General features: G+C 41.5%; 1 protein-coding gene across 1 annotated transcript in view; it reads right to left on the reverse strand.

Annotated features, from left to right (window-relative positions):
* LOC140464970 (catenin delta-2-like) overlaps positions 1-25,817 on the reverse strand; it is a 1,239,301-nt gene extending 1,213,484 nt beyond the window's left edge. The window contains exon 1 of the mRNA XM_072560655.1: positions 25,547-25,817. The gene's annotated coding sequence lies outside the window, so the exon portion shown is untranslated. The remainder of the gene's footprint in view (positions 1-25,546) is intronic.
* Between the last annotated feature and the right edge of the window lie 739 nt (positions 25,818-26,556).

Genomic DNA, 26,556 nt, shown 5'->3' on the forward strand with positions numbered 1-26,556 from the left:
AGTTCGTATGGTGAACAACCTATTTGTTGTTCAGCAAGCACTGACTAGGAATCATTAAAGTGGATATGTTTCAAACTCTCCCTTTTGTCTTACAAGACTTAAAAAAAACAGAATGTGTTTCCCAGAGGCTCATCTTTTTTGCTCCTTTTCTAGCTCTCATTATACAGCTTATTCTGAATCCGATTTTTTACCTTCTCACATTGTGTCTTTTTGTCCTGCCCTCCCTTTGTCCTGCCATACAAAAATCTCTCAAACTAACACTTGTGTCCTCTTCCTTATCTATCGCTTCTTATGAACAATAAACACATGCATTCATTCACCCAACTTTCAATGTTTTGATGCATGTAAATTACAACAAAATTGCATTGGAAAACAACTGTCATGATATTTACTTGGAAGACTTACCTTATACCGACAAGAACAACATGATTTGCACTGTTTTGGTAAATAAATGAAATCCATTCAAGTGCGACACAGTCTCCAGGTGTTGGTCACCAAATTATGATGCAAATTCAATGACTGTTGCATGAAGCCCTGAGAGGAACCACGTAATGTCACACATAAAGGTATGAAGAGAACTTCAAACAGCTGCCCTCTAAAGGGCGAGATGTGCTCTTTCTCCTCTTTTAAAATGCACATGTTGCAAGTGAAAGTTCAATATGTAAGTAATGAGGGTTATGATCTGTTGCTATGACAGAAAGGAAGCTTTCAAATATTTACATAGAAAACTAATGACAAATTGTCCTTCTCCCATGAACACATTTCAAATCTAATACCTTACTTTACTCATTAGTCTTCTGCTCTAATGGACTCTGGAAGTTTTTAGACTAAAAGCTACTTAAACTTGAAATAGACTCTGCAAAGACTATGGGCCCTGACAACATTCTGGCAATAGCGCTGAAGACTTGTATTCCAGAACTTGCCGCTCCCCGAGCCAAGCTGTTTCAGTGCAGTCACAACATTGGCATCTACCCAACAATGTGGAATGTTGCCTAGGTACATCCTGTACATAAAAAACAAGTCAAGTCCAACCTGGCCAATTACCGCCCCATTAGTTTAATTTAAATAATCAGGAAAATAATGGAAGGTGTCATCAATAGAGCTATCAAGTACCACCTGCTCAGCAACACCCAGTTTGGATTCCGACAAGGCCATACAGTTCCTGACCTCATTACAACCTTGGTCCAACAAACATGGACAAAAGAGGTGAATTCCAGAGGTGAGGTGAGAGTGACAGCCCTTGGCATCAATGCTGCATTTGACAGAGTGTGACATTAAGGAGCTTTGGCAAAACTGGATAAGCATCAGGGGCAAACTGTCCAGTAGTTGGAGTGATATCTGACACAATGGAAGATAGTTGTAGTTGTTGGAGGTCAGTCATCTCAGCTAAAAGGACATCTCTGCAGAGTTCCTCAGGGTAGTGTCCAAGGATCAACCATCTTCAGCTGCATCATCAATGCCCTTCCATCCAACAAAAGGTCAGAGATGGAGATGTTTGCTGATGATTGAATAATGTTCATCACCATCTGCGACTCCTCAGATACTGAATAAGTCCAAGTTCAAATGCAACAAGATCTGGACAATATCCAGACTTGGGCTGACAAGTGGCAAGTTACATTCATACCACACAAATGCCAGGCTATAACCATCATCAGTAAGAGACAATCTAACCACAGCCCCTTGACATTCAATGATGTCACCATCACTGAATCCCCTACTATCAACATCCTGAGGGTTATCATTGACCAGAAACTCAACTGGACTCACTGCATAAACACAATAGCTAGAAGAACAAGTCAGAGGCTGGGAAGACTGGGGTAAGTAACTCACCTTCAGACTTCCCAAAGCCTGTCTACCATCTACAAGGCACGAGTCAGGAGTGTGATGGAATTTCTTCACTTGTCTGAATGAGTGCAGCTCCAACAACACTCAAGAAGCTTGACACTCAAAAAGCTTGACACCATCCAGGACAAAGCAGTCAGCTTGATTGACACTACATCCACAAATATCCATCACCAACACTCAAGAGCAGCAGTATGTACCATCTCCAAGATGCACTGCAGAAATTCACCAATAATCTCAGACAGCACCTTCCAAACCTAAGACCACTTCAATCTAGAAGGCCAAAGGCAGCAGATATATGCAAACACCACGATATTCAAGTTCCCCTCCAAGACACCCACTAATTCCCTCCCTAATGGCACTGTGAGTCAACCCACAGCAGGTAGACTGCAGCAGTTCAAGACAGCAGCTCACCACCACCTTCTCAAAGCAATAAACACTGGCCAGCCAGCGATACCCATATCCCACAAATGAATTTTAAAAAGACAATGATCCTGATTTCCTGACCAAAATAGCACAACTTAATAGTATTCTCCATTAGTTATGTGCATATGCACACAATAGGAAAACTATGACAAAAAAGAAATACCTCCTGAGTTTGAATCTTCACAAACTGCCGAATAAATTGTGCTGTGTTTCCGCTGCATGAGTGCCCAACGTTTGAATGCACACATTTACCAATGCAATCACGTACAGTGGTGTAATTTTAAAGATATGGCAAATAAACATTTCTTGTGCTGACAAACGCTTACTTTGTATTCACCTGTACTGTGTTCTGACGTGCAAAACTCGACTTGCAAACAGATTTGAGAACAGAAAGAGTCCACAACCCAGGGACAGCCTGTGAAATCAAGCAAATATGAGTCTGCCCTGAAATATCACAAACTAATGAAATTCCTGCATTTGCTCATTAACTGCAAGTTAAACTCAAAGCTGGTTAAACCTGAAAATCTTTAAGTGAAGAGATTGATTGCTGAAAAGACATTTTGCCAACAAAATGTACACCCAAATACATAATGTTGCCATGGGATTCTCTCTAGGCCCAGCTCTTGCAAACACAGTTGTCGGGTCCTAGGAGATGCACATTTTTCAAGGAATAACACCTAATCCCCTAAACCTGGAATACTTCCAATATGTAGATTATGTTTGTTAAATGTGAATCCACAGCTGCATGTAGAGTTTCCTTCGCACATTGTGCATTAAATTCAGGTTTAAAATAAAATGGTCAAAGAAAAGAGTTTCCTTTCCTTCATGTGCTACTTGAGAAATTTTTTTTATTATTAGATTAGATTCCCTATAGTGTGGAAACAGGCCCTTCAGCCCAACCAGTCCACACCAACCCTCTGAAGAGTAACCCACCCAGACCCATTTCTATCTGACTAATACAACTAACACTATGGGCAATTTAGCATGGCCACTTCACCTGATCTGCACGTCTTTGGACTGTGGGAGGAAACCAGATCACCCAGAGGAAACCCACGCAGACATGGGGAGAATGTGCAAACTCCACACAGTCACCCAAGGCTGGAATCGAACCTGGGACCCTGGTACTGTGAGGCAGCAATGCTAACCACTGAGCCAACATGCCGCCCCAAGAGGGTTGCCATTGGGTTTTTTACCAGTGTCTACTACAAGCTTACCTGTACTGGGCAATGTTTGTATTGCAATTTCTACAGCTTAAAGTGCTATAAGATTGGCCTCTACGGCAATCGGCCTCTACGGCTAACTCGAGCCTGAGTCACTTTTCACCACATGGACTTGATGTTGAAATAGGATATGAAACAATCATGCAAAATAATGGCCGTCCTGATCAGAATTTAGAAGCAAATTCCTGTGGATGCTGGAAATCAGGGAGGAGAAGTGCTGGAGAAACTCGGGAGATCTGGCAGCATCTGTGGAGAGAGAAACAAAGTTAACATTGGATCAGTTAAGACTGTTTTTCAGAACTGAAAGCAACTGGAAAACTATGCTTTTCGGTTGTTGACACAAGGGGAGGAGAAATGGGTGAAATAGATGGAGAGAGTGCCCAGAGCACAGGGGAGTGAAGGAGTGATAAATATGTAGAATAGGTACAAATGTTAAATGTGGGGAAAAATATAGGTTTGTTCAGCTGAAAGCAAAGCCAACAAGGGACAAAGATGCCATGGACTCAGGTGAGTGGTGGTGTTGGCAATGGTTGTAAGATAGAGGACAGGAGTTGTTAAGTTATTAACCTGTTACATTTTTAATCTTGCCGTTGAATCCTCGAGGATGCATGGTACCTAAAAGGAAAATGGTGTGCTGTTCCTATAGTTTATACTGATATAGGATACAAATAATGCTTAGGAACAAGATTGTTTGTTGAAATGGCGCCCTTATATGGGCAGAGCACAGATGTGCCAGAAAAGTGTCACACAGTCAGCATTTGGTCTTGTCGATATAAACATGACATCACCGAGCAGCAAAAACAGTCAACTAGATCCAAACAAAAGTACAGGTAAAACCTATCTTAAATAGGGAGGGTACCATGAGTAAGGGTGGGGGTGTTGGTGAAAAGAAGAGGGAACTGAGGAAGTGTTAAGAATGTTGGAGGAGTAGACCAGGAGAGAACAATCTCTGTGGAATGCTGACAGTGGAAGGGAGGGGAAGATATATTTTCACACCTAGTTTTCACACCTCTCTCTTCTTTTTCACTACTATCAGCCTTTTGCTCTGGGCACCACAACAAATAGTTTACTCAGTGTCTCTCTCCCTCCATGAACAGGACCTACTCTTGGGAAACAAGGCAGGGCAGGTGACTGAGGTGTCAGTGGGGGAGCACTTTGAGGCCAGCGGCTATAATTCTATTAGTTTTAAAATAGTGAAGGTAATGGATGGAACAGATCTAAAAGTTGAAGTTCTAAACTGAGGAAGGCTAATTTTCATGGTATTAAGCAAGAACTTTCAAAAGCTGTTTGGATGCAGAAGTTCGCAGGTAAAGGGACCGCTGGAAAAGGGAAAGCCTTCAAAAATGAGATAATGAGTCCAGAGACAGTATATTCCTGTTAGGATGAAAGGAAAGGCTGGTAGGTATAGGGAATGCTGGATGACTAAAGAAATTGAGGGTTTGGTCCGTGGGCGGCACGGTGGCACAGTGGTTAGCACTGCTGCCTCACAGCGCCAGAGACCCGGGTTCAATTCCCACCTCAGGCGACTGACTGTGTGGAGTTTGCACGTTCTCCCTGTGTCTGCGTGGGTTTCCTCCGGGTGCTCCGTTTTCCTCCCACAGTCCAAAGATGTGCAGGTTAGGTGAATTGGCCATGCTAAATTGCCCCTAGTGTTAGGTAAGGGGTAGATGTAGGGGTATGGGTGGGTTACGCTTCGGCGGGGGCGGTGTGGACTTGTTGGGCCGAAGGGCCTGTTTCCACACTGTAAGTAATCTAATCTAAAAAGAAGGAAGCATATGTCAGGTATAGACAGGATAGATCGAGTGAATCCTTAGGAGAGTATAAAGAAAGTAGGAGTATACTTAAGAGGGAAATCAGGAGGCTAAAAAGGGGACATGAGATAGCTTTTGCAAATAGAGTTAGGGAGAATCCAACGTGTTAACAAGCACATTAAGGACAAAAGGGAAACTAGGGAGAGAATAGGGCCCCTCAAAGATCAGCAAGGTGGTCTTTGTGTAGAGCTGCATTGCATCTGTGTTTACTGTGGAGAAGGACATGGAAGATATAGAATGTGAGGAAATAGATGGTGACATTGTGAAAAATTGTGAAAAATACTACAGAGAAGGAAGTGCAGAATGTCTTGAAATGCATAAATCCCCACCACCTGATCAGATGTACCTGAGAACTCTGTGGGAAGATAGCCAAGTGATTGCGGGGCATCTTACTGAGATATTTGTATCATCAATAGTTACAGGTGAGGTGCCGGAAGACTGGAGGTTGGCTAAAGTGGTGCCACTATTTAAGAAGGGTACTAAGAACAAGCCAGGAATGAAAGACCAGTGAGCCTGACGTCGGTGGTGGGCATGTTGTTGGAGGGAATCCTGAGGGACAGGATGTACATGTATTTGGAAAGGCAAGGACTGATAAGGGATAGTCAACATGGCTTTGAGGAAAGAAATCATGTCTCACAAACTTGATTGAGGTTTTGAGGAAGCATCAAAGAGGATTGATGAGGGCAGAGTGATAGATGTGATCTATATGGACTTCAGGAAGGATTTCGACAAAGTTCCCCATAGGAGACTGTTTAGCAAGGTTAGATCTCATGGATTAGATGAAGAACTGGCCAGAACTGGCTCAAAGGTAGAAGACAGAGGGTGGTGGTGGAGAGTTGTTTTTCAGACAAGAAGACTGTGACCAGTGGAGTGCCATAAGGATTGGTGCTGGGTCCACTACTTTTCGTAATTTATATAAATGATTTGGATGTGAGCATAAGAGATACAGTTAGTAAGTTTGCAGATGACATGAAAATTCGAGGTGTAGAGGACAGCAAAGTAGTTTACCTCAGATTACAACGGGATCTTGTACAGATGGGCCAGTGGGCTGAGGAGTGGTAGATGGAGTTTAATTTGGATAAATGTGAGGTGCTGCATTTTGGGAAAGCAAATTTTAGCAGGATTTATACATTTAGTGGTAATGTCCGAGGGAGTGTTGCTGAACAAACATACCTTGGAGTGCAGGTTCATAGTTCCTTGAAAGTAGAGTCACAGGTAAATAGGATGGTGAAGGCGGTGTTTGGTACACTTTCCTTTATTGGTCAGTGTATTGAGTACAGGAGTTGGGAGGTCATGTTGCGGCTGTACAGGATGTCGGTTAGGCCACATTTGGAATATTGCATGCAATTCTGGTCTCCTTCCTATCGGAAGGATGCTGTGAAACTTGAAAAGGGTCAGAAAAGGTTTATAAGGACGTTGCCAGGGTTGGAGGATTTGAGCTTTAAAGAGACGCTGAATAGGTTGGGCTGTTTTTCCTGCAGTGTCGAAGGCTCAGGGGTGACCTCATAGAGATTTATAAAATCATGATGGGTATAGGTGGGATAAATAGATAAAGTTTTTCCCTGGGGTGGGGAGTCCAGAACTAGAGGGCATAGGTTTGGGGTGAGATATAAAAGAGACCTAAGGAGCAACTTTTTCACACAGAGGGTGGTGTGTGTATGGAATGAGATGCCAGAGGAAGTGGTGGAGGCTGGAACAATTGCAACACTTAAAAAGCATCTGGATGTGTACATGATAGGAAGGGTTTGGAGGGAGATGGGTCAAGTGCTGGCAAATGGGACTTGATTGGGTTGGGATATCTGGTAGGCATGGATGAATTGGACCCAAGGGTCTGTTTCCATGCTGTACATCACTATGACTCTATAACAGTATTTCCCAGTGACTTCTGATCTAAATAACAGTTATGGTGAAGTTGAAATGTTATGTTTCTCTCTTCACAGCTGCTGCTAGGCCTGTTGAGTTTCTCAGAATTTTGCGCTTTTGATTTCTGATCAGAATATTTCTCACCGCATATCACTGAGAAGTTCCCAGTGCACTGGAGATAACCATTCATGGGCAAGCTCTCTCAAATGTCTCAGCAACAGGGGAGTTGGCTGTTTTACCCTTCTACTAAAGAGTATAAATATTAGTTGTAATCACTGCTATGGCAATTTAACCTCACCAGCTCAAAAAAAAAGACAATAATTTAAATGATTAGGTTTTATCCCAACAGCAGCAAATTTGTTAAAAGATTTTTAAACTTGACGACTTTTATCAGTTTGCTTTTCTTGCTCAATTTCCCTTTCCATTCCAATTTTTTTCTTTCTCTGTTTGAAATATCCTTATTTCACCATCTCATTATGCATGTGCCTAATCTTCAAAGCTTGTTAGTTAAGCAGATAGACTATTGAGCCTGTTTTTTAAAAAATATTTTTATTGAAATATAGATTGTTTAATATTACAACAAATACAAAACAATACAATTCAAAACTACACAAAAAAAAGTAAAAGCCCAAACTGCCCTCATGTACAAATCTATAAATATGTATAGAAAAATATATTAAAAATCTCCAACTAACCACTTAACGAAATAACAATAACCAAAAACAAACTAATAAATAATAATAACTCTGCTCAGCCAAACAAAACACTCACTCTCTAATATCGAGAGCATTAGTTTTCACCTATTCATACGTTCACAGTTCCCCCTCTCTGGATATTGGACTTGTAAAGCACAATCATTACGGCTATATAAAGGCCCTTGTCAGTGTGGCAGACAAATCGGTGTCCAGGTATTCCAAAAAGGGCCACCATGTCTTATAGAAATTCCCAGTCCTGTGGTGTACCATACTTGTGAGAAAACCCAAGGCGATAGGCTCCTTAACAATCTTCTACCAACCCGACAGGCCCGGGGGATTTTTGAACATCCAACCTAACAAGATGTTCTTTCTTGGGCAGACAGTGAGGATGCTGAAAAGTGTTTTTCTTATGCGCATCTGCAGGGAATATACTGGGCAGGCCAAGAGGAGGAGAGATCAGGTCCTTCTTCACTCTTACACCCAAAATCCCCTCCATTGCTACCACCACAGCGCTCCAGTATGTTTGAAGCCTACCACAAGACCAGAGACAATGGCTAAGAGCACCCGTACAGACTTTGCACTTGGATCATGTTGAAGATACCCCTCGTTTAAATTTTGACAAACGATCCAGAGCCAAGTGGACCCTATGGAGAATCTTCAACTGTAAAGCATCTTTCTTGTGTTTTCCTAAAAATCTTCTCATGCCTCTGAAGAGACATCAACCCCGAGCTCTCTCTCCCACACCCTGCAGAGTCGACTAAACTCATCCGAGTCTTTTTTTGAATAAAATCCCTAACTTGAGAAAAAAAAGAGGTCCCTATTAGATAGCTTGTATTTCTGTGCTAATTGATCAAAGGACATCCTTGTCTTTCCCTCACTCATGCAAGACACACCTCTAGCTGACCAATGTTTGAATCCTGAATCTATCACCTCTGGTTGAAGACCCGGCATACCCACCACAGGTGTAAAAGAAGATGTTTTGCCAATATTGCCTTCCCTCTGCCAAATTTCCCTCCATGCTTTAACAGTATTGATAACTATTGGGTTATGGCAATATTCCCTAACTGTCCTCATTTGTCCAACAACAAGCTAGTAAGGGGGCATCCTGCCTGAGAGGTTTCGATTTCTAACCATATTGAAAAAGGGTCCCCACAAGCCCAATCACTCACGTAAGATAAAAGCAAGCTTAGTTGGTAGTTTTTAATGTCCGGGAGATCCACTCCCCCCCAATCTGTGAGGCAGTTGCAGTTTAGCTAATTTAATGAAGGGACACTTACAATGCCAAATAAAGGAGTTAACCAGCTGTTCAGTCTCCTGAATGTTTGCTTATCAAAAATCAGGGGGAGCGCATCTGTATAGGGTACAACAAACAGGGGAGAATATTCATCTTATAAGCGCTTTCTGACCCAACCATGAGACTGGAAGAGCCTCCCACCTTTGAAGATCTTGTTTGACTTTGTTGAATAATTGAACAAAATTAGCTTTAAACAACCAATCAAGAACTGGAATGATGAATATGCCCAAATACATAAAACCCCTCTGTGACCACTTAAAAGGGAATCAAGATTCATTCTCAAGACTTAGCACCTTCATAAGACCATCCATAGGCATAGCCTCTGATTTTGCAAAATTAATCTTGCACCCCGAAAAGGTGCCAAATATGCTGATGATGTATCAGGTGTGGCACTGAAACTGCTGGATTGGACAAAAGAAATGAGGATATCGTCCATGTACAACAAAATCTTATGCAAGTTTGTCCCCACTTCTGGAACTGATATATTGGGAACCCTACAAATGGCCTCCGCCAATGGTTCAATCACCAATGCAAAAAACAATGGCGAAAGGGGACAGCCCTGCCAGCATCTCCTACAAATATTAATACTGCTTGATCATACTCCATTGGTCATGACCACAGTGAGAGGGTCACCATAGAGAACCTTTACCCATCTTATAAAGGCTTTGCCCAAGCCAAACCACTCCATAGAATAAAAAAGGTACGGCAACTCAACTCGGTCAAATGGCTTTTCAGCTTCTGTATTGTCTGTTGTTGACATGCTTGAATCACATTAAGCAGCCTCCTGCATTATTGGAGGATATGTGGCCCTTAATGAAGCCTCGTTAACAATAGAAGGTAACAGTCTCCAGCCTTAACACAAAAGTCTTGGAGAAGACTTTGAAGTCTATGTTTAAGAGTGAATGGGCCTGTACGAAGCACAGTCCTCCGGGACCTTCCCTTTTTATTAAGAGTAAGCGAAATATTGACCTCTCTCAGAGTTGGCGGGAGACAATTTGACTGTATGAGTCATTGAACATGTTGAGCATTGGGCCTGACAATGTGTTTATATATTCCACACAGAATTTGCTAGGAGGTCCATCAGGACCGGATACTTTTCTACTCTGAAGCTTCACAGCCTCCTGCACCTCTTGCTTTGATAAGGGGCATTGAGTAAACACTCATGTTTGGGAGCCATGCCCAGGAGTTCCAGATCCTTGAAAAAGGACTCCATCTTGGCCCACCCCTCCTCACAACCTTCAGATTGGTATTTCTTAGAGTAAAGTCTCTGGAATGCCACATTAATCTTTTTGGAATCACATGTTAGGTTCCCATACCCTTCCCTAATTGACGTTATGGCTTGAGGGGCACTCCTTTTCCTGGCGAGATATGCTCGATACTTGCCTGGCTTGTCACCATGCTTATATAACCTTTGCTTTGCGAAAGTAAGCTCCTTCTTTGCTGTCTGCATGAGCATGGAATGCAATGCAGACCACAGCGCCATAATCCTCTGTAACTTGACCAATGAGGGCCTGTTAAAGTAAGCTTTCTCAGCTGCTTTCAACCGTGCTTCTAGGATATGTGGCTGTTCGCCCTTCTGCTGCTTCCTACTGGCAGGGTAGGAGATAACTAACCCGCTGGCATCGGATTTGGCAATTTCCCAAAGGACGGATGGGCTACTAACCAGGCCTGAGTCAATGTCTAGGAACGTCCAAAATTCCCTCGAGAAGTACTCCACAAAATTATCCTTAAGGATAAAGGGATCCATTCGCCAGTGCCTTGGGCCCACTGTAATGTCCTTAACCTTAACCAACAGGTACACTGGAGCATGATCACGGATGGTAATATTACCAATTGTACAAGACGCCACCAAGTCCAGGGTTGCCACAGAGGTCAGAGAAAAAAAAATCAATCCTGGTGTGACATTTGTGTGGATTGGAAAGAAACAAAATCCCTGCCTGTCGGGTGGTGACGCCTCCAGACATCTATCAAATCCAATTCCACACACAAATCCACTAATTGTTTAGTTTGTACAGAGGGTATCAAGAGGCCTTTGGGCAACCTGTCTACTGTGGGATCCATAAGACAATTAAAATCTTCACCTATAATGATATGCCGGGACTCGAGACTGATCAGTTTAGAGAACGTATCTACCAGAAATTTGAGGTGATAGGCTGGAGGGCAATATATGTTTAAAATATCATATTCTTCCCCATTTATCAGGGCTTTGAGAATTGCAAACCTCCCGGGTGTGTCTTTAACATACTCTCGTAACTTAAATGGGAGATTCCTCCCGAACCAATATAGCTATTCCCCGATAGGATTAAAAGATGAAAAGTAAACCCCATCAAAACCATTCTGCTGTAGTTTTAAATGCTCCCTATCATCCAAGCGTGTCTCCTATAACAAAACTATATACACCTTTTCCTTTCTAAGACTCGAAAGTACCTTCTTCCTCTTAATTGGTGAGTGACTCCCCTTGACGTTCCAGGTACACCATTTAATCAAGTCATTAGCCATAACCTTCTTCAGTAACATTTAGATTCCAGACAGGAGGAACTTGAACCACAAATCACTGAGCCTTAGTGTTGCAAAACTACATAAACTAAAATCACTACAGTTAACAAACCCACAAAGCAATCAAAGACGATATACAACATAAACCAAAAAACAAACCAACATATAAAGCGCCAACAGCGCTGAATAGGGGAACTCACCCCCTGCCCAAAGGGCGCAACTCCCCATCCTAAAACCCAACTTTCCATCCCGCTGCCAAATTTGCAGCCCATCAGGCAGTTAACGACCTGAACTGGGCATAAATTGGCCGTAAGTAGGCAGAGCCTATTTTTGACTAGGTTCCCAGACATGCCATTGTCCTTTGCACTCCATCTTTAGTTCACAGCACCACAATTACAAGACAACAGATTTAAAAGCTGAAGACTGAGGAGGAAAGTCTAACAGTTATGCAATGAGATGTCCCAATCGTGCAAGACCTAGATGTTGTTATGCCTCTGTTGTCATGCATCTGATAACAAGTGCCCCTCAGCATTACTAATATTTTCATTTGAAGAACTTCCAGATTTTCCTACCTCTTATTTTCTTTTATTCATAAGCCACTTTGGGGCTTACTGCTCCTCTGAAATGCCAAATTTACTACTCAACTACATAAACTGTGTTACAAAGTTTCCTCTCAACCTCAGCCTAGGCTCCTCAGGACTTATTCTTTACAGATCATATCATCCAACTAACATAATCCCAAAAGAAACGACATTGGCAAATTAAAATGCAAAATGATAGACAAGTAAACTTTACAATTAGCACAGATCAACCACCAGTAGGCCCCAGTTAGGAGTTCAAAGTCTATGTGCCAGATGTGGGGTCCTAGCAAGTTCCCAATTTATTTTAACTGAGGCCCCCAAATTCCCATAAGCCATTCTATTGCATGAAGCTTATGTACTGGGAGTTCACAATTCCAAAACATACAGGTTCAACAAAAGAAATTAGACTTATTTTTGTTTATTAATTAAGAAATGCAAATTGGGCTTATAGACATATGCTCATTTATCTGATTGTAGTGACTTCATGCAAGGGTCAGAGAGAGTAACATAGATTTAAAATATAACAATGGTGCAGGTATTCTGAACAGGTTTGAGAACCCTATTGTTGAATTTGATCAGATTAGTATGTACTCACTTAATTAGAGATGTCTTCTGTGCTGCAGACTCTTGGATTGTCCTCCTGTTCCAAACATAATCAGGAATCTATGAATCCAGCAGCAAAAACACTCTGCACCCACAATCTCTGCCTCTTGTTCAGTCGTCAATGTGCCATATTCAATTATTTAAATGTCTAGCAGAACTGACAGACCCTATAACAGAAGCTATCAAATTAAATGCGTGGGCTTTGGGTGGGTGAGGGAGGATATTGTGCCAGCTGAATGAGGTCATCTCCAGGTAGCTGGGGTTCTGGTGGGTAGGTTGCTAGGTAATTGAAAATGTGAATGGGATAGCTCACAGGTTGAGGATTGCTGGGCCTGAAGAATGGGAGGGTTTGTCAGTTGTGGATGCCATCAGCTTAGTGGGTAGATTATGGGTATTGCTCGGTTAAGTGTTTGTGTTGAGACCAACAGGACTGGGTCAGGGAGTGACTGTCAAAAGTCTGGGGAATATGGACAGGCTAGTAAGCAGAAGGCTTACAGAGTCTGCAGGTGGCAGAGGTACTGTGTAGAAGGGAGGCATTGGTTTGAGCAGATGGTGTGGTATCAGGTATTGAGGAGATCTGGCCAGAGTTTCATTGCCAGGAATTGGGAGGAGGGATATATATTAGATGTGGTGAAATGTCAGTTTAAATAGTTACCCAGGAATTATAGTAGGCTTTAAATCTTCTAACCTTTCCTCGGCAACTCTTAAGCTTAACTTAGTTGAAACCTTTTTTGAAGTGGGTAGCCCAAACCGTAACTTTGCTATTTGTTTAGCTAGGTGTATAGTGGATATTCCCGGAGTAAATTATCTGCGCCGACCACCAAGTTTTAAACAAACAAAATTTATTTGCAAAAGTCCAGAATGTAACACAAGTAATACAAAACAGAATGTGAGATAAGTTATCCTACCCAAACCTGACTTAATGATGCTGTTCCAAAAATACTTGCAACAGTCCCAATAAACACATCCCTTCACACAAACAATAAACAATGGCACATACAACTTACAGTTCAAAATCATAAGGGCAAAACGACAGCTAAAGCTTCCAGTTTCCTGCAACTCTGACTCAACTCATTCCCAAACTGAGTTGAACTGCACAGCTAGAGAGCTGGTCACACCCCCCTGACTATACCAGTTTTTCAAATGAAGCACTGTTAGGGTAAACATCAAGGCCCCAATGAACCATTCAAATTTCAGACATGATGAAGCCTAGCCCATTAACCCCCTCTGAAAAAAAAACTCAAGGGCAAATTAACTTTGTACCAGACCAGCACTACGACACCTTCCAATCCTCCAAGATTTATTGACTCTTTTGGAGAATTCTAGATACACAGGAATTGTTCATCAGAAATTTTAAGTTCCCCAGGCAATTCTCATGGAGTTAGACATTTTAGGAATTGTGCAGAGATACATGCGCACCCTTAAACAATGCCGCTCCAAAAACTAATCCTCTGGTCATTGGAGTATCTGGACCATTCTGTTCATGGCTGGACAATCAGGCTTTAGTGCTCGTTGAAGTCAGGCCCACTTATTACGCTTTGAAATAGTGACAGAGATCTACTTCACAGACAGTGTTTTGGCTTCTTGAAGCATCTTATAAGACATTCTGGAGTGTCAGCTTGGAGTACACGCTGAAATTTGTACTTCAATTCTTGAACCCTATTTGTGACTCAGATAAGAATGCTCACAAATGAACCACACATAGAAGATTTAACCCAAAACATCCTTATGATCAGATTATTCAATTTAGCACAAAGCTATGTGCATTTGTTCAGAGTTTACTCAACTGAAATGATTTGGCAAAAGAGTACGATACCTTATTGATTATGCACCTGCTCTGATTCTAAGTAAAGCCATTGGAGGTTTAACATTTACAAAGTATCTTCTCAGTCAAATTCTTAGTCAACTATTAAGATGTAACACTGCTTTTTTGGAAACAGACGTTATCTATTGCACTGAAGGCTCAAAAGAATTGATGTGACCTAACAGCAATTAAATTCAACATCTCAGATTAGTTTATTTAATTCCAATTAAGCAGGTAGGCTATTAGAAAATACATAACACACCACTTTTTCCAATACATTGGAGTATCTTCCAATTTATTGTAGACAATATTGCAGTTGCAATTGTGATAGAAAGCAAATAGAGTGTAGTGTTGTCCATTATTCTTCCAAGCATCGCAGTCAAAACAGAAATACAAAGTAAACAAGAACAGTCATTTCAACAGAGAAAGTTTCCAAAACTTAGGTAATAATTAATTACCCTAAAAAGGAGAATGCACAATTTCTCATTATATCTGGTAACATCAACCAGAGGGAAATAAATGCCAGCATTCTGAACTCATATTCTGAACTGGAATTCAAGTCTTATATCAGCAGCCTTCTCTTAAGACTATCATTTTGAGAGAACAAAACTTGATCCCAATAATAAAATGTTATCAAAATACTGGGAAAAGTCAAGAGGTTACTTATACTTAAATTGCTTACATTTCAAGCAAAAGTTGGAGTGTGTTCATCTGTGATATAGCCATGCCTGAATTGCTGAAACACTCATTTTTATGAGTTTGCGCTGCTGTATAATCAGCCCTAGCCTTTCAAAATTACAGGATAAAATAAAGATAACACTGCTGAGGTAAGACATGAATTCTTTGAAATCAACATGCTCCTGAAATTTAACGAAACACTCAGTCATTTGTACATCAGTAACAACCAGGTTCTTTCAATGACAGAAAAGCCAACTTGACTATAACATCTGACATTTTTAGCATTTCTATACTCAATCAACATTACTTATCTGTTATCAGTTAAAAGTACACAAATTTCTGGAATCATTCTCATACTCAAAAGATTCCCATCACAGCACATAGCTCGGGTGACCAAAGTTTGTTTAGTCTTTTTAAGTTTGATACTGACCCATCAGCGTAAAAGTTTTATATTTCAATATGAAAAGGTTGTGCCACTAACGTTGGCGAATCAGATAGTTAACTCCTTCCCAACTGTGAAAGTTCAGCGTTATAGATTGGGGTTGAAGGAGAAGCAATCGCATATGGAGGATCAAGCTGTTGGATTACATGATACGTACTAAAAGGACCATCGAGAAGACATAGTCCTGCCACTGTATACATTCAAAAGAACTTGACTAGAAATTAGGACCGTTTCACAGACATGAAGACATATAACCTTATTGCTATTTAAAAATGTGAATGCCCCATACTACAAATTAGTTAATTATTTTTGCTAATATTATAGTCATAGAGTTGTACAGCACTGACACAAACCCTCAGTCCAATACATCCATGCCAAACAGATATCCTGAATTTATCCAGTCCCATTTGTCAGCATTTGGCCTACATCCCTCTAAATCCTTGCTATTCAGGTACCCATCCAGATGCCTTTTAAATGTCATAATTGTGCCAGTCTCCTACACTTCCTCTGGCAATTCATTCTATAACTGCACCATAATTTGCATGAAAAAGTTTCCCCCTAGTGTCCATTTATATCTTTCCCTCTCACCTTAAACCTATGCCTTCTCGTGTTGGACTCCCCAACCCTGGGAAAACAATCTTGGCTATACACCTTATTCATTTCCCCACTGATTTTATAAACCCTTCAGCCTCTGACACTCCAGGAAAAATAACCCCAGCCTATTCAGCCTCTCCCAAGACCTCAAACCCTTCAACTCCAGCAACATCTTTGTAAATCTTTTCTGCATCCTTTAAAGTTTTACAACATCTTTCTCATAACAGGGAGACCAGAACTGAACACAGTATTCAAAAAGCAGAATAATCAATGTCCTGTACAGCCGCAACATGACATCCCAACTCCTATACTCAATGCATTGACCAATAAAGGCAAATGTACCAAACGCCTTATTCACTACCCTGTCTATCTGTGACTCCATCTTCATGAATTATGAACACGCACCCTAAGGTCTCTTAATTTGGCAACACTCCCCTGGACCCTATTATCAAGACTATAAGTCTGCTTTCATCTGCCTTATCAAAATGCAACACCTAAACTCCTTCTACTACACCTCGGACCTACGACCCATCTGATCAAGATCCTGCTGTACTCGGAGATAACTTCTTCACTGTCCACTACACCACCCATTTTGGTACGATATGCAAACTTACTAACCATTCCTCCTATATTTACATCCAAATAATTTATGTAAATGACACAAAGCAGTGGACCCAGCACCAATCCTTTGGCACACTGCTGGTCACAGGCCTCTAGTCTGAAAGCCAACCCTCCACCATCACTCTGTCTCCTACCTTCAAACCAATTTAGTATTCAAATGGCTAGCTCTCTCTGGATTTCATGTGATCTAACCAGTCTACCATGCAGAACCTTGTCAAAGGCCTTGCTGAAGTTCATATAGACAACGTCAACCACTCTGCCTCCAATCTTCTTTGTCACTTGTTCAAAAAAAAAGTTCTGGTGAAAAAAATAAATGGGGAAGCACGTGAAAATGAAATATAAATATTTCAACACAGAAATGTCTGTTTCACTAACCTTATTGAAATCTTCAAAGTTGTAACTGTAAACAAGAAAATGCAGCCAAAGTAATAGACTTGAATATTCAAACTTCAAGATAAAAGGTACCTCACTTAACACTAATTATTAAAAGTCTGACCATGTGGAATTAGAAAACAAATAGCATAAATAAGCAGCTGGTGTCAAAACAGAGCATTATATTTAGTCACTCAGGCTAACACAAGGTGAAAAACGGTACTCAGCGCATATCGATGTTGTGAACTGAAAACAACAAATGCTGGAGATCACAGCAGTTCTGGCAGCATCCATGGAGAGACAGCAAGCTAATGTCTCAAGTCTAGATGCGTCAGCAGAACAGAAGTGAAGTATGGAGGGACAGAATTTATGCTATAATTTGAGGAGGAGGTGGGGTGATGGTGGAGGTAGTAAGTGTAAGGTGCTGGTGGAGAAAATATGTTAGTAGTTTACATTAAGTGTAAACGACACGAAATGTAAGTAATAACATCTCTTCTCTACCAATACCCTACACCCACTACTCACCCCCACTACTTAGCTTGCTGTCTCTCCATGGATGCTGCCTGACCTGCTGTGATCTCCAGCATTTGTTGTTTTTAGTACAGTTTCCAGTATCTACAGTAATTTGTTCCTACTTAATATTGTGAACACTACTGTATATCATTTACATAAATGATTCAAACTGGGGAGTCTGAAGTGTAATTTCAAAATGTGCAAATGGTAATTTGGGGTCAGGATATAGCTGATTCTGAGGAAGACTGCAATAAAATAAATTAATAAGCTTGCAGAATACATATGCAAATGGAAACTAAATTTCAATTTAGACAAATGAAAGACAGCACATTATGGGAGGAGGAATAACGAGGCCATATATTCTATGGAAAACAAGTTTAAATGGGACAGAAGAACAAAGAGGTCTGGGATGCACATTAATTTACCATTAAAAGTAGCAACACAAAATAAGTCATTTTTTAAAAATGCAAACAAGTCCCCAATATTCAGTTTTAACAAGACAGAATTGAAAAGAGAAATATGGAATCTCGGTCTGATTTTAAATAAAGAATTAGAATTAGGTTTATTGTCACATGTACTCAAGTACAGGAGCACAGTGAAAAGTTTACAATGTGCCCCTCATGTACCTAGGTACAAACCTTAGATACAAAACAGAATTAATGAAAAAAAAATTCATTACCTTACGGTGATTATGCAGGTTATATAAAGGATATGGAGAAACTAGTGAAGGGGCAAAAAGAATTTACAAGGATGGTACAAGGAGAGATTATAACTACCAGTCAAAGTGGAATACACTAGACTTGTTTCACTAAGAAAAAATGAGAAGACTGGGATGATGTACTAAAGGTCTTTAAAGTTATTAAGGCGTTTGATAAGGTAAGCAAAGATGTTACTATTTGTGGTGCAGCCCAAAACTAGAAGCTAGAGATATAGGAAAGTCAAACAAGATACTTAGCAGAATTTTCTTTCTATACAAAGAGCAAAGAACAGTTCAGTACAGAAATAGGCCCTTCAGCCCATCATTAATTATAACTGGAATGAGCTACAACATGGACAAAGTGTATCAATCTTTAAAAAAGAAAACAAAATGGAAATACTGATTGTGTTAGATGAAGTAAGATAGAAGAAAGCTATTGTGCAGTGTAAACACTAGATTGAGAGGCCAGTTAAGATAAATAGCTGTGATATAAATTAGACATAAACCTACATATAGAACTTACTTAAACATTTTGTTTTTTTTTAATAGTATGGCTGCAGTATCTATAACATTAATTCATTTTTACTTAAGTTGAATCTCTTTGATTCTATGATGTCTAATCAGAATGTTAACAGCAAACTGCAAAACTAAATCCAACGCATGATTTTAGAATTCGGAACCTTTCACAATTCACTCTTCTGATTTATTCCCCTCATCTGTGGCTGTGAAATTAGTGCTCAAGATAACCATTATAGATACACACACTCTCTCAGATCAAACAGTAACAGGAAGAGGAAGAATCAGTCTAAAGAGTTTGCCCTCACCAACACCATGTAGTTTCTCTAAACTATTCAGGACCTTTTATAACATTCCCACCCTGTACGGAGTTGATTTTAATCTACCTTCCAATCTCCTTTACCCGGCCAGATTAATGCTGACAAGGAGCAGAAGGTAGCAAGGGGACAGGGACCCTATTTTCCCATCATTGCCATCTCACCATTGTGAAATACATCAAAGATGTCACAGAGCAACCACATTAGACAGGCAGAAACATCCACAGTTTGCAGTCACTCCACATACAATATGAATTACAATTAGAATATGTCAAAATCTGTAGTCCAGCATGGTCAGTACCATAAGATGCTGGGTGGGTGGGTGGGTGATGAAGAGGCCCAAGTAAGTTCTCAAATTTCATTTTCTAAGGATTTATTGTGTGTCATGATGAGTGACAACCTTCACCTTCGATTTATCAGGAGTCCTGACCTGACATTGCCCTTCTCTCCCCCCAATGACATCCTCAAGGAACACTTTTCATTCCCCCTGCCATATTAACTTCACCCTGAGAATTATCCAGCTGTTGGGTAGGGACGTGGTTACTGCTCATGCCTGCCCACCCTAATATCACATACACTGGATTATTCAAAAAGGCCCTGGTTTACACAAAACTCTCCATGGTACATTTCTGCAGGCCTCTCCACCATAACAACACAAGCATGCTGTAAGTGAAAGTTGACTCCAATATCATATGTTTAAAATGACATTAGGAATATATTACAGGAAATTTGCATTTAATGCATGTAATGAATTACCCATGATGCTGCCCACAGGTAAAAGTGGCAAGAGGGAGTGAGAGAGAGAGGTGATCTATTCCTAATGGAATAGATAGCTAGCGATTTTTGAGAAGATTTTAGCTCAGGTTGATGATAAGTCTGTAAGTTAGCTCACCGAGCTTGAAGATTTGTTTTCAGATGTTTCGTCACTATACTGGGTAACATCATCAGTGAGAGTGTCCGGTGAAGCGCTGGTGGTATGTCCCATCTCTCTATTCACAGCTCATGGTTTCTTAAGGTGGGTGATATCATTTCCAGGTTTTTTTCAAAGGGAAGGTAGAAAGGATCTAAGTCGATGTGATTATTGATGGAGTTCTTGTTAGAATGCCATGTCTCTCAGAATTATTGAGCGTGTCTTTGTTTTGCCTGTCCTAGAATGTGTGTGTTGTCCCAATCAAAGTGGTGTCCTTCTTTGTCTATACGTATGGAAACTAGCAAGAGTGGGTCGAGTCTTTAGAGATTGCTCTAAAAGATTGAGAACGAGAAATGAGAACACCTTTCGGGAGAGAATTTTAAAGAGTGCAATTTCAAGGCAGATTGTCTGCCATTGGTGGTAGAGAATTAAATTACATTCAGAGCAGCTTAAAATTGATGAATCTATATCAGATAGAAAAGTTAAAGGTCTGCAGGGAGTGGAGTGTATTATTTCCCCCTCCAACTGTATTTTGATTTAATCTCTGCCTCCCCCCCAACCCCCCTTCTCTGTTTGATTATGCAGCATGGCCCTCTGAGAAGGGCATTGCTTGTCACTGGCCACTCAGGTGTTTCCTCTCTTCCTGGTGGTGAAATATAAATAAAGATTTACACACTTGTTGCTTTTCACTGTGTCTGACACCTGCACACACATGAAAAAGAAAAGAAAAAAAGGAAAAAGAAAAAAAGAAAAAATGAAAAAAAAGTGGAAGGTGATATGGACAGAGTAATATTTACAGAGAAGTCAATATATTGAAGAAAAGGAGAACAATTTAGAACTGAAAGAGTTAACTTTACGGCTGTGGACACAATCAGAGACAGGGCACAAATGGTGGTATTACGGTTCAGTTGGATATTGGAGGGGGCAGACAGTGAGACCTGCAGATGCTGGAGAGTCAGAGTGGATCCGGAAAAAGCACAGAAGGTCAAGCAGCATCAGAGAAGGAGAGTCAATCAGATTAGATTCCCTACAGTGTGGAAACAGGCCCTCCAGCCCAACATGTCCACACCAATCCTCTGACAAGTAACCCACCCAGACCCATTTCCCTCTGACTAATGCACCTAACACTATAGGCAATTTAGCATGGCCAATTCCCCTGACCTGCACATCTTTGGACTGTGGGAGGAAACCGGAGCATCCGGAGGAAATCCACACAGACACAGGGAGAATGTACAAACTCCACACAGTCGCCCAAAGGTGGAATTGAACCTGGGACCTTAGTGCCATGAGGCTGCAGTGCTATCCACTGAGCTATCGTGCCACCATGCTTCAGGTCAGAACTTTTCATCAGGACTGGGGGAGGAGAAAGGGACTGTAAAATAAATGGAGAAGGGTGGGGCTTGGGCAAAAGTTGGTGTAATGGCGATAGGTGGATGCAGAGAGGAGTTGGCTGTGATTGGTCTGTGGGAAGGGTCGAGCAGTAGGTGGGAAGGAAGATGGATGGTGTAGGGTCAGGGTAAGGGGCAGGAGTGGAGAGGAAGGGCTGGGAGTGGGATCAGATGGTGGTGTGGGGAGATTTGGAACCTGGTGAGTTCTATATTGAGACCATATGGTAGTAAGCGTCCGAGATGAAAGGTGAAGTGTTCTTCCTCCAGTTTGCGTGTGGCCTTGTGTTGACAGTGGAGGTGGCTCAGGATGGACAAGTCATTGGAGAAGTGTGGGGGGGGTGGGGTGCAGAGGGGAGGAGGTGGGGGAGTTGAGGCCTACCTGGAGGGTAGGGCTGATTGGAACACACGGGCCATAAATGTTCTCTGAACCGAGTTTGCCCTCGGTCTTTCAGATGTAAAGGAGACGTCATCGGGGTCAATGGATGCAATAAGTCAGGTTGGGGGAAGTGCATGTGAATGAATCTCTGCCAGACTTGGAATGATTCTTGGGCCTTAGATGGAGGTGAGGGGGGGAGGTGTGGGGGCAGGTGAAGGGGGAGCAAAGCATGACAGCAATTAAGAAACTGAGTCTAGAAGTATAAAGGAAGCCTGGAGAGCAGAAAATTGTCTCTAATAAGGTCAAAGGAAGGGCAGAAATTGTCCCTAATAAGGTCAAAGTATTAGATACTTTCTAATCAAATTGCTCAGATATTACTACACACTGCTGAAGCAGGTAGATCTTGAACCTGTGTCTCCTGGCTTAGAGATAGGAATATCACTACTGGACCAGAACAGCAACTGGTCCAGGGAACTGGATCTGAAACTCAGCTCCTGGTCAAAGTTGCACACAATTCTACCCAATTTGCAGTTGGAGGAAACTTTGACAATGTGCAGACAGTTGAAGAGTGCATTAACTTTCACATGGAAATCAATCCCATGAGAATGTAATTATTTTTTTAAAAAGGAATCACAGATGAAATATTAAAAACAGATCATCCCAAATACTGACTGTCATAAAGGTAAATCCTTGGCATCCCACAAACTGCTAAATCTTTACATTATTTTTACTCAGAAACTGCTAACATCCAGTAGACAGAGACAGATTAAGTTGGATTGATCAAGACCTGCAGCAAGGATGCTTTATGGTTAGCTTCTATGAAGAGAGTTCAAGATTTCTACTGAAATTTTATTGCACAGATGAAACATGTAACAGAAGAATTTTCATGTTAAAATACATTTTAACTGGCATTATGATTCATGGATGAAACATTTAACTTGCAAATAACAATCTGATCAGCACACTCTAATCTTCAGCACTTCTGCCACAGCTCAAAATACAGATAGTAGCATCAAATAGGGTGAAGAGATATAAGGAAGCAAACACGAAACACTTTTTTGCATCCAAGAGCATTGAATGAGATGTTACCGTTTTGACACCTATTTCCAGGAGAGGATTAAAACAAGTATTAATTCCCCATCTTCCATTTGGCAACCCAGCTTTGCTGATGGCTAAGCTAGTTGGAGTTGTGAACCACATACAAAGTAAAATTTAGCTCCAGCCCACAGCGCTGTTAATTAGTTAATCAGAGTCAGGCCACCTGAAAAGGCAGTATAAAACAGATAGCACCACTGTCTTTAGGGTTATATTTTGTTAAAGTCAGTGAGTTTCCCACGGCTTTCATGCCCACCTCTAGGTCAATTGCGTGCTGACAGTTATTTGTCTAGATTCACTTGCAATTAATGGACATTTGACCAAGATGCTTGAGGTTAACTAGGTTAATCACTCCAGGAATGAGAAAGGTGAACAAAATCATTAGTCAGATTTGCACTGTTTGAAATATGGTGTCTTAGCAAATTAGGTATGAGAATTTAAGGTTAATCAATATTAAGATACAACCTGAATTTTCAAAAAAATCAAAAGAACAGTGGATGCTGGAAATCAGAAGCAAAAACAGAAATTACTGGGGAAGAAAAAAAATCAGCAGGTCTGGCAGCATCTGTGGACAAAAATCAGTTACCGTTTCAGGTCTAGTGAGATTCCTTCAGAAGATCGAGTTTCGAAGAACTTGTCACTGGACTCCAAACATTAACTCTGACTTCTCCCAACAGATGCTGCCAGACCTGCTGAGCTTTTCCCAGCAATTTCTGTTTTTTGTTTAATCTCCCAGCTGTTCCGTTTTCGGTCCAGCATGCAAACTGCAGATGGTGAAAGCAGGAACCAATCACTTGTGAATTAAATGAATCACAACTTTTCAGAATGTAACCTTCTCACATGGTGGAGAGGGCTTTGCAACGCCGAAATTTCACAGGCAAGCCGATAAACAACGCGTCTGGAAGAAATACACCCACGGGTTTCGAAAAGGGGTGGACGGCACTTCAGACGCACGTTCGAGTGCTGCCAGACCCCCTTCATTCTCTGGAAGATGTCTCTCGCTATTTGGTCCCCAGATGTAATCAAAGCTGCAGCCACGGCGAAGTACGCAAAACACTTCCCTGTTAATTACCCACCACTTGATGCTGACAAAAAAATGCATTCGAATCCCCTGTCGCTTTATTGGGGTCAGCCTTCGGAGATTCCTTATCCTTATCGGGTGCAAATATTAGCTTAATTACGTTACAAGTGGCTGGCATGTTTTGGACGCGGCTGAGCGAACCCGAGAACCAGCGTTAGAAGATTTCTCGTCGGATTAATCAGACCTGACTTTTCCCTTTATTATTTCTGCTAGATCCACACGCTGTTAGACGAGATCGATAACAACCTCCTAGTGAGGGGGTTGGTGGGGGACGCAGAGAGAGAAAAAAAAACCTCAGGTTTTCTAAACTCTCGACGCACAGTAATGCCCTAAGCAGTGAGATCGCATTCATTCATATTCAAATAACTATATTAATGCTGAAGCGCCCTTGATAACGTCGCGCCCAAATGATGGCGAACTTAAAAAAAACCATCAGTATCTTAAGACGAGAATTCTGATTTCTTGATTTAAAAAGAAACAGGAAGTTGACTGAAAGCTTAACAAAATAAATGAGGTGAAGTTAATATTTTGTGTTGCAATATATTTGTCCAAGTATGACATTGAAACCAACATGGTTAAATGATATCTTGGCCAATACTTTGTTCCCTTCCTCTCCGATGTTATACAGTAGTTTTTTTTCCGTACAATATATATGAAATACAATGTACTGTCTCCATCCCACCTCAGACGAGGCTCCAGTTCCCTTCCTCCGCCGGTCGCGCACACACACACACATTGATGCAAGACGTCAGCAGCATTTAAGAAGCCGCATGATTAAAAAAAAGTATGATGTACTCTCTTCCTTTGATTAAAAAAGCAACGATTTTGACACTTAACCATAGCCGAAGAACTGTCCGGATCTGAGGAGATTACAGCAGCCTCATTCGACAATGGAGAGACAGTGCTGGACGGCAGTCAGAACAGAGCCATTAAATATTCAAAATATCACATTTCCATTAGCGTTGCCTTTCAATGGCAAAGCTAATTTTAATTTCTGGCTGTTTGTGTGCGCAAAAGAAAGCGTGAATTGTGCTGTCAGACACCCGTTTACATTTTAAAATGAAACATCATACTGTGTGTCTCTCTCTCATCCCTCTCTCCTCCCAAACACAGAGAGGATCACTTCTGTTTCAACGTCTACATACATTCTGCAAAAAAATTCCAATGACAAGAAACCGGGAGAGAGAGGTTTTTTTTTGTAGCCGTCTCGTTTAACTCTCACCATTTAAACAAAAACACCCTGAACTACATGCTTGACGAGAAAGAGGAGGGGAACAGGGAAGAAAAGATGTCGTTTTCATTTGGACTTACCGAGTCCGCTTGCCTCCAGGTAACGCCGGGTGGACGCACGGAGGTGGGGGAATAGAAAGGAAAAAAAAGGTGTGTTTTTTTTTCTGGGGAAAAATTGAAACAAAAAAAAATCCTAGAGAGGGTGCACAGGAATCATCCTATCAGGGGAGAGTTGAGAGGGAGGCAGGAGCTGTAGCAACATCAGCAGCATCCGGCAAGCCAGTGTTCAGAAGCTCCCACTCTCACTGGTAACAATGTAGCGGAGCCAGCCCAGACGCTGCTAAAAGCTCCCCCACCTCCCTCCTCCGTCTCTCGCACTACCTCCAGACTCCAGCAATAGAAGCGGGAGAATTTCTCTCTGTGCGTCTCTCTGCGCAAACGCGATACCTCCCTCTTGCCCGCCCTTTCTCCGTGTAGATGATCGTCCAATTCAAGTCGCAGGCACGTTGACCGAGGCCCATTGCCACCAAGCTTGAGTCCATCAACCTGCTCAAAGACTGACTGGTCACTGGACAGCTAGAGTTCAAGTGTTTCTTTCAGCAGCTCGCCCCACCCCCCAGGGTCACTGGACCCAAAACGTTAACTCTGCTTTCTCTCCACAGATGCTGCCAGATTTGCTGATCTTTTCCAGTAATTTCTTTTTTTTTTACCCCTTCCCCTTCAATCCTTGTTTCTACTGACCTTCTCCATGAGTTCTGCCAGACTACTAATTCCCCACCCAGTGAAAATTGAATTTTTGTGTGTGTGTGGATGAATCTGACTGCACCTTGTAACAATCTTGTGTCATGTCTGTGGGGAAAAAAATGCCCCAAAATGTTATTGGGTGGAGTGGAAGTGGCATTGGGGGATGGTGGGAAGGGGTTGGGAATTAAGGGAGGGAGTCTGGGTCAGTGACTGAAAGCCGAGGCGTGACGTGGATCTTAAGGAGTTTGGAGGAGAAAATGCTATGAAGGTGGGGGCCTTGGCAGAAAGATTGGTTAGGCATTTGAGATCACAGGGGCTGTGACCCGACTGCTGAGCTGGGTGCAAGT

The sequence above is a fragment of the Chiloscyllium punctatum genome, chromosome 41 (assembly GCF_047496795.1).
Source record: "Chiloscyllium punctatum isolate Juve2018m chromosome 41, sChiPun1.3, whole genome shotgun sequence".
In the NCBI taxonomy this organism is placed as follows: domain Eukaryota; kingdom Metazoa; phylum Chordata; class Chondrichthyes; order Orectolobiformes; family Hemiscylliidae; genus Chiloscyllium; species Chiloscyllium punctatum.